This window comes from Canis lupus, chromosome 4 (assembly GCF_048164855.1).
Source record: "Canis lupus baileyi chromosome 4, mCanLup2.hap1, whole genome shotgun sequence".
Taxonomy (NCBI): Eukaryota; Metazoa; Chordata; class Mammalia; order Carnivora; family Canidae; genus Canis; species Canis lupus.
The window spans coordinates 63494421-63503563 of record NC_132841.1 but is presented as its reverse complement, the minus strand read 5'-3'; the positions used below and the strand labels follow the sequence as shown (position 1 = coordinate 63503563).

At 35.1% G+C, this 9143-nt stretch overlaps 1 long non-coding RNA gene across 1 annotated transcript in view; it reads right to left on the bottom strand.

Moving 5' to 3' along the window:
- Positions 1–1197: 1197 nt before the first annotated feature.
- The window catches only part of LOC140631603 (uncharacterized), a 107613-nt gene continuing 99667 nt past the window's right edge, over positions 1198–9143 (bottom strand). The window contains exons 2-3 of the long non-coding RNA XR_012029132.1: positions 5883–5935; positions 1198–3831 (exon numbers count right to left, since the gene is read on the bottom strand). This is a non-coding gene — a long non-coding RNA (uncharacterized lncRNA). The remainder of the gene's footprint in view (positions 3832–5882; positions 5936–9143) is intronic.

Here is a 9143-nt window from a genome sequence, read left to right as displayed (position 1 = left end):
ATTGAAGGACTTTAGTCAGGGGGTGGAAAGATGCAGGAAAGAAAGACAGTACTATTTGAATTCCATGAGCCCCCTCTGGCACATGCTAGAGAATGGATAGAATGGAGTAGGAGTAGGTATGGGAAGTCCAGTTAGATGAAACATTGGTAAATCAGACTGAAGTAGAGGAAACAATACATGAAAAAAATAAGAGGTAAAATTAACAAAATGAGTATACTGAGCTCAAAGGTGTTATATATTTCATGAGTTTCCTTCCATTTCAAAATCAGCCAGGAAACTTAGAAATTTCTCTGGTACCACATAGATCAAGAATGATACTATATAAGTAATTTGAGTCCACAAGAAGCCACAATTATTCCCTAGAGAGAGAGTCAAAGTAGCCGCTAATAGCGTCCCCAGATTACACCTATAATTTTCACTACAGAAAAGAACAGCATCTTCCTCATAATTAACAGTCACAGTTTGATCATCTAGCATTGAACTAAAAATATAATTGATTTTTTTCCCAGTAGAATATATACCTGAACTTACTACTACAATACTAGGAATGTGAGAGCACTTGTAAACTGTATTTCATTGTTATTTATGTCACTTTACCTCAAAGCATTAAAGTTTGTGAAAAAACATTCAAGGATTGCTGGTTAGAAACTAGAGAATTGTGTTTCATTGTGTGACCTGGGAACTACAGCTTTCACTCCTCTTTGAAATGGAACAACCCATCCATTCGAAGAGCACATAAAAAGTGCATGATGCCTCTTGCAACATGCCAGTGACTAATATTTTCCCCTCATTTCTTTGTCACAGCAAGAAAACAAGAACAACCTCTTTATACCATTCTCAAGTGGTTTTAAAAGCTCTTTAAACTACTCAGCATATTAATGATTTGCTATTTATAAATTACACCCATTGAAAGGCCAAAATGACAAATAAATAGAACATTGAAACTTGTCTCTGTCAAAAACTTGCCTCTCCCACATCCAAAAAGAACAAAGGCAAGCCACTCTCCAGTTGACATTAGTGTTGTCAGAAGCAAAGCTATGAGACCTCTAAGACCCCGAGTGATGAGCTGACTTTTTTCAATAGAAAATCTTCTCAGAGTTCATAAGTCAAGGAAGAACTTAATTAAAGTGTAACTCTTCTAAAAAAGAATAAAAATGAGAGGGGAATGTCTTGCTTCTTTTATGCCCTTTTCTTTTATTTTAATTACCGAACATTTCAATGTATTAAGATTCAATTCACTTATCAATGCTATAAAACCACATAACCCACCTTTAAAAAAAAAAAGCAGACTGTTTCAGTTTATTTTGCCAGAAACTTAGAGAAACTAATAAAATAAAATGCACATTTATAGCACATTACTTACCCATATTTATAAATCTTCACATCATGTTAATTTGTATTTCTAAATAGCTTTAGCAAGTATATGAAATAGCTGACAGTTTTTGTTTGGCTGTTTTCCCATTAGAATATAATCACTTAAAGAATGGTCCTGCATACTGCTGTCACAGAAATGGCAGCAGAGGGGAACAAGTGGTATTTGCACAAATGAGTACATACACATCTATTTATCTTAAAAGGCAGAATAAAAGCGCATATTCTGAAGAACTCGTTGTTGACTGTTTTTTTAAATAATCTGTAAATATAGATTATGACAAGTAGGATAAATTATAAAACTCACAATTGAAAAGGTATCATTTACTACTTAAATAATAAGTACTATGGTTGACTGAAAACACTTCTACTGATAGTTGGAAAATGCCAGAGATATGGAATTAGTCATTGGCATGCTAAAGAGCAGAAATATCTACCCAGCAGCTCTCATCAGCTAGGATTTATCATGCTGATATGACTGCTGGAAAAGGGGATTGTAGATAGAGGGTGTGCCTCCCCAACAATTCTGGCCTCCAAGTAATCTCTCTTCTCTGACATTCTCTCTACAGAATATATAAACTACAATACAGTCCAAAAGTTAATAAGATTATGTATTACTATTTGACTGTTCTTTAATTCATTTACATTAACAAAACACAGGCATTTGTTAACATTTTAGCATCTATGGCTATTAGCTGTTGGGTGTTGCATAGTTTCATCACTGCAAGGGCCTCTAAGAAACCAGGTTTGGTCACTTGCTGCTGACAAAATCCAAAGGTAGAGAGATGAGTGGTGTTCAAACAAGAAAGAAATTTATCTCAGTGAGGCCAACATGCGGAAGACTTCAGACTAAAATCTCTAAGACTGTCTCCGAAGTGCCAAAAATACTTTTAGGTTTATAAAAGGAAAACGTAGGGCAAGGGTGAGTGCATACTGTGTGATGGCAGTGAAGGCCAAATGGCTCACTTTCTTGGAGTCAGTCACCTGTGGGTGGGGTCTTGCTTGTTCAAAGCATCCTTATTGCTTGAAGGGGTAATTTCAGTTCTCATCAGGGTATGCTTTGCCCTCAGGGTCTTCCTCCTGAGCCAAGAGACAACCTGGAATGAAGACCCCCATAGAAAATTTGAGGTCAAAATGGAGGCAGCTGAAGTTCTCTTTCAATGGGACAGAGCTAGAAGAGTACAAGAGAAATCAATGATCCCAAGCAATACTAGCATGCTGAGTAGAAAGCTGTGTGAGTTGGGAATAGAAATAAATGTCAGCTATGTAAAAGGAGATTTCAAAATAGAACAAGTAAACCTCGCTAAGAAAATTTCTTTTAAAAATAAGGTTAGGTCGGGAGGCCATAAAGGAGAAAGAATTTATGCACATCATCATGGGGGAAATCATGAACATCTTTTAAAAAAAAATTTTTTCACCAGCTGCAAACCTTAAGCCTGGACTTAACTTCCCTCACCATGAAACCTGAAACATCTGTATTCTTCACTTCAAAAAGAGCCAATTCAATTTAACAGGTTTCAATCTCTCATTTGCATATTAACCCAACCAATTCCAGTTAATCCAGTTTTTTTTTTCATTTTTTTTTGTTGTTGTTCTTACTGTTGTTTGTTTGTTTAAAGATTTTATTTATTTATCCATGAAAGACAGAGAGAGGGGCAGAGACACAGGCAGAGGGCGAATCAGGCTCCACGCAGAAAGCTCGATGTGGGACTCCATCCCGGGACCAGGATCCTGCCCTGAGCCCAAGGCAGATGCTCAACCACTGAGCCACCCAGGTGCCCCCACATAGTTTCAATTTCTGTTTTGCATAGAGGACTCAAATGAGAACTACAATGGTTGCCTTTGCCATATAATTCTGACTCCTCTTTGCCTTCCTCAGAATACACTTCCTGAATCTGTGTCTCCCAAATTGCAATTCTAATTGCCTAAATGGTCTGTTTGCTTAAATGTTCAGTAAATTCTTTCTTGGTCTACAGGTTACATATTTTCCAACAACACAGGCAGGGAATCAAAGAAAAGCATTCATTTCTTAAATGTCAGTTCTCAATTGTATGTTCCAGCAGGTGTTAGAGGGATCTCTGGGTGACAGCCAAGTCCTTCCTGTCCATTGAGGTATGGAGAATTTGACAAAAAACTGATGTGCCTTCAGCCATATCAGGCAGGCTTAAGGAGTGGCCTATTAATGTCATTCCTTCCTCTGTTAAATGCTAAAAAAGAACTCAAACCTTCAAAGATCTCAGTTGCTCAAAAAACTAAAAGAGAAAACCAGTTAACTTTAAAGCTGGTGAAAAAAGAATGTTCTCATGATCATGGAAGAAGGATCACCACAGGAGGAGGAGGAAGTCCAATGCGGGCCTGTGGTGTGAGTCCAGACTGCAAAAATGACACTCTCCAGAGTTTGCAATTGGTATTAGATACTGCTTCTAGTTTATTCTCTCAGTAGCATATCCATGAAGACGGCTGTGTGGAAAACATAGACAATGAGGGAAGGTAAGAATACTCCATGTAGGAAGGCCCTATTCTACTTTACTTCTCCTTCCCCCCACCGACCCACACACACACACCAGTACTATGACAGAAGTTAATTATTTCTGTATTTCTATTCCATTATTCCAATAGGGGTCCACTTTTCTCTGATGCTTCCATATACTTTTAGCTGTCTTATGGTTTGTCTGCCATGGTGGCAGCTCTAGGCCAAATGCTTTAAAACCTTACTAGTGTTCTCCTTGGTAAAATGAGGATGGCAACTGCACCCATCTTAGAGATTCTAGTAAGCATTCAAAGGTATCAGATAAACACTCAGTACCTGCTATGTATTGTTATGCCAACTCTTGCTATGCCTTTTACTCTTCCTTGTGAATTTAAAGTAGTCACTTAAGGATTTAGAAGCCTCATTTCAGGTCATCTAAACTCACATTTCCCTCTGTCTTTTACATATATTTAATAAAAACATATTTAACTTAAATATTTTATAGGCTTCTTACTCTAAATAAATGCAAGCAATATTATAACAATGAAAAAAAAGTTCATTATTATTTACTTCACATTAATCCAGGCCCATAATTATAATAATCAATGTGACAAAAGAAGAATATCTGTTTATTTAGTGTTTAATAACTCTACCTAAATACTTAATTTGACTAATCTGAAAAATAATTAAATAATGCTTAGATTTTTCACTAAAATTTATTTTTGTCTATATTAAAGTTTTGTATTGCATTAGCTATAAGAGAGTTCCACTATGTTTTATTGCAATCTTTTTTTTTTTGCAATCTTATGTACACTTTAGACTTATGCTGTTTAACACAGTAGCCTCTGACAACTATTAATCTGTTCTTTGTGTCTATGAGCTTGGTTTTTGTTTTTGTTATTGTTTTTAGATTCTACATATAAGTGAGATCATACTATACATACCTTTCTCTATAACTTATTTCACTTAGCATAATATCCTCAAGGTCCATCTATGTTGTCACAAATGACCAGATTTCATTATTTTTTATGGCTGAATAATATTCCTAAGTTTAAATGGGGAAGGGGAAAATCTATAGATTGAAAATAGTATGAACATGTTTATCAAAGGTTTTTTTTTTTGTTGTTTTTTTTTTTTTTACCTTACTTTGCATTTTAACTTACATTCTTTACTTATATTCTCACCACTTTCAGAACTTCTGGTAGATAGAACTAAGAAAATTGCATTTTTAGGAGGTAACATATAATATGTATACTATATATGTTATTATATATTTTAACTATACATATATATAGTTTCTTGTTTCTAAATAAATGAAACCATTTGATAAGAATTAGAAGTTTAGGGCACCTGGGTGGCTCAGCTGGGTGGCTCAAGAGCATTGTACTCTTGATTTGGGCTAGGTCATTATCTCAGGGTTGTGAGATTGAGTCCTGGGTTGGGCTCTGCACTGGGAATGGAGCCTGCTTAAGATTCTCTCTCTCCTCCTCTCTGCCTCTCTATGCCTCACCTCTCTCTCCCTCTTTAAAAAAAAGAAAAAGTAAAAAAGAATTAGTTATTAGTTATTTCAATACTAATTCAAAAAGACTAATAAATAATGAATAATCTATTATGACAGAGATAAAAGAGAATGTAATTCTTTATAGTGCCTGCAGCACATGAAAAATATTGGTTTCTAATTACATTAACAGAATCTATATTGACTTTATCCTACATTTTATCTACAATAGTTTTAAATCAACATACTAACAATAAGACTAGCTAACTGGAGTTTTAGAGAGGGTTGTTTTTGTTGTTGTCTTTGGTTTTATTGGTCCTATATCTTACTAAAGTGTGAAATTAAAAAGCTGAGTATTTAAAATAGTTTGAAGTAATTTTACCATGTGGTTCTGACAACTTGATATACAATCAGACTCACTTGCTTCCAATGGATTCCAAAGACTGTTTTTAATTTTTGTCTTTAATTATATAAAATAAAAAAACACACATATCCCTAAAAAATCCAAAGTAAAAGAAAAAAAAAACATAATAAAGTGCATACACAAAAGTCTTCATTTTATTCTGTGTCCTCTATCCTGGATTCTTCTTTCCCTCCTGGAAAAAAAAAAAAACTATTATTACAATTTAATTTATTCTTTCATTGTTTTATTTCAAAAAATTATCAAATACATATGTATATTAACATGCTTCCCCTTCCTTACTCATATATTTTAAACTCTGTCTTTACTTTTACTTTTTCATCTAAAGTTCATCCTCAAGATCATCTCATATCAGTATGTGGGGATATTCCTTGGTCCTCTTATAGTTGTACATATTTTTGCTGTAGATTTCAGGTGTTCAACCAGTGCCCTCCCTATGGGTATTGGATGTTTTCAGTCTTTTGCCATAAGATCACAAGATATAGTCTTAAGTATATTCTTCTGAACCTATGCATCTATAACACAAAGAGAATCATTTCATATTGCATATCTTTAAGCTCAAATAAGTATGCAGCTGGTTTAATAAAGTGCTATTGCTTCTTGCTCATAGTTTATAATTGAAAATAAACTCATCTGGAAGAATACTTTTTAGCCATCCATGAACCTAGACACTAAAGAGAAACACAAAAGACACTGGGATCAAATAAAATCAAATTAAGGAAAATTTTCAAATGGAGATTAAACAAGTCCATACTGTATGACTTTTCAATAAAGAATGGTCAACCAAAAGAGTAATATGGCATTTCTGTTGTTTGTTTGCTTTGCTTTTTCATTTGAAGGAAATAGGAAAGAATTTGAAAAGAGTTCTTTGGAAAATTTGAGGGGGAAGAATCAAATGTAATTTCCATCTTTAATAGGGAACCTAGATGAAACCAAACTATAAACTTATGCTTCAATAAGTCATTCTAATTTCCCCATGTTGTCAGCATTCTGAAGCACCGTAAAGTAGATGAGGTGGTCTATCTAGGGCTGTGCTGTAGAACACAAATGTGATGTACTGACAAAGATACCAGGGAATCATGGGGGTTTGAAACAGATGATTGAGGAGTTGACTGTGGAACAAAATGAGTAGGGAAGAATTGAACGATAAAAGGACCAGCGGGTAACACAAATCAGGAGATAAGTACCTCATGGAAAGAAAGGAGCAAAATAATAGTTCATGATTAAATAGAAGTTTGAAATTAAGAGGATATTTTTCTCATCAAATTAAAACCACTGTAAATGATTGATTTTACTTCTAAAGAAAGTAGTGAAAGGCCGTCCAGATTGGAAGGTGCACAGCTATAAACAGAGTCAATCAGTGTACAATATAATATTATACTTCCAATTGACCCATACAGAACACTCCTCAGTTTACAAGTCATACTTGGAAGCAGGCCCACTTCATTTCTCTATATTTAGTATTTAATAAGCATCATGACACATTTTCTTATTTTCCCTTTTCCAGCCACCACAAGAGTCTTTGGTTTTTTTGTTTTTTTTTTTTAAATTTTTTTATGGAGTTCAATTTGCCAACATATAGCATAACACCCAGTGCTCATCCCACCAAGTGCCCCCCTCAGTGCCCATCACCCAGTCACCCCAACCCCCCACCCACCTCCCCTTCCACTACCCCTTGTTCATTTCCCAGAGTTAGGTGTCTCTCATGTTTTGTCACCCTCACTGATATTTTCACTCATTTTCTCTCCTTTCCCTTTATTCCCTTTCACTAATTTTTATATTCCCCAAATGAATGAGACCATATAATGTTTGTCTTTTTCCAATTGACTTATTTCACTCAGCATAATATCCTCCAGTTCTATCCACGTCGAAGCAAATGGTGGGTATTTGTCATTTCTAATGGCTGAGTAATATTCCATTGTATACATAGACCACATCTTCTTTATCCATTCATCTTTTGATGGACATCAAGGCTCCTTCCATAGTTTGGCTATTGTGGACATTGCTGCTATAAACATCGGGGTGCAGATGTCTTGGCGTTTCACTGCATCTGTATCTTTGGGGTAAATCCCCAGCAGTACAATTGCTGGGTCATAGAGCAGATCTATTTTTAACTCTTTGAGGAACCTCCACACAGTTTTCCAGAGGAGTCTTTGATTATAATACTTCTTTTGACTAGTCAAAGCATCACATTATTACATATCACAAGGATTCAAACTATTATTATTATTTCTTAAATTATTTTTTACTATTATTTTTTAATTCATGAGAGACACAGAGAAAGAGGCAGAGACACAGGCAGACGGAGAAGCAGGCTCCTCACAGGAAGTCTGATGTGGGATTCGATCCCAGGTCTCCAGGATCACGCCCTGGGTTGAAGGGGGGCGCTAAACTGCTGAGCCACCTGGGCTGCCCTCAAACTATTATTTTAATTAAAAATTCATAAGACAAACAAAAAGGTACATTCTTGTTTTTCCATAGATTATCTATCTTTTCCTGCTTGTCAAAATGTAAGAATTTTTGCAGTAATATTAACTCCATAAAGACAGAAACTTTCTTATTACATACTTCCTAAATTTCTATTCTAACTTGAGGCCTTAATCCAGAGCCAGATCCCTATATGTATGAATTATGTACTAATGCACATGGAAAGAATGAAATAATACACAATATACCTTACAACAAGCAGACTTTATGCATAGATTTTATTTATTTCTTCTACTATCATTTAATACTTGACAAAATTTCTGGTACTTTGCTTTATTTGGTTGCAAGTAGAAAGGATATTTTATATAACAGATTGTGGTAAAACCTTCCATGTTCCTAAATTATAATCCACAAGAAATGTAAATGTATTTAACGAAACCTGGGTGGCTCAGTTGGTTGAACCTCTGACTCTTGATTTTGGCTCAGGTCGTGATCTCAGGGTAGTAAGACCAAGCCCACTCACCCCACCCCACCCACCTCCACCGTGTCAGGCTCCATGGAGACTCCTTAAGATTCTCTCTCTCTCTCTGCCCCTCTCACCCACACTCTGGAGCACATGATGGGCTTTCTCTCTTAAAAAAAAAAAGTGCTATTTTATGCTAGAAGGCAATTTGATAAATACTGATCTTTTAAATCAAGGTTTCAAAGCAACCAAACCTTTGAAAGACAAAAATATCCTTTAGCTATTTTATTATCAATGACAATTGCTCATGTTAAATTTAGATGTTAAATATGCAGAACAGAAGAGACATTAGGCAGGTCTTCATAATTTAACTCATCATTTTTTTTCAAGTATGATTCAGCTGTCTATTCTTGAAACAATCTTAATTGAAATATGTATTTACATTTAGAAAATTACTCATTCAGAATATTTCAACCTCAAATAGAAAGAGCTG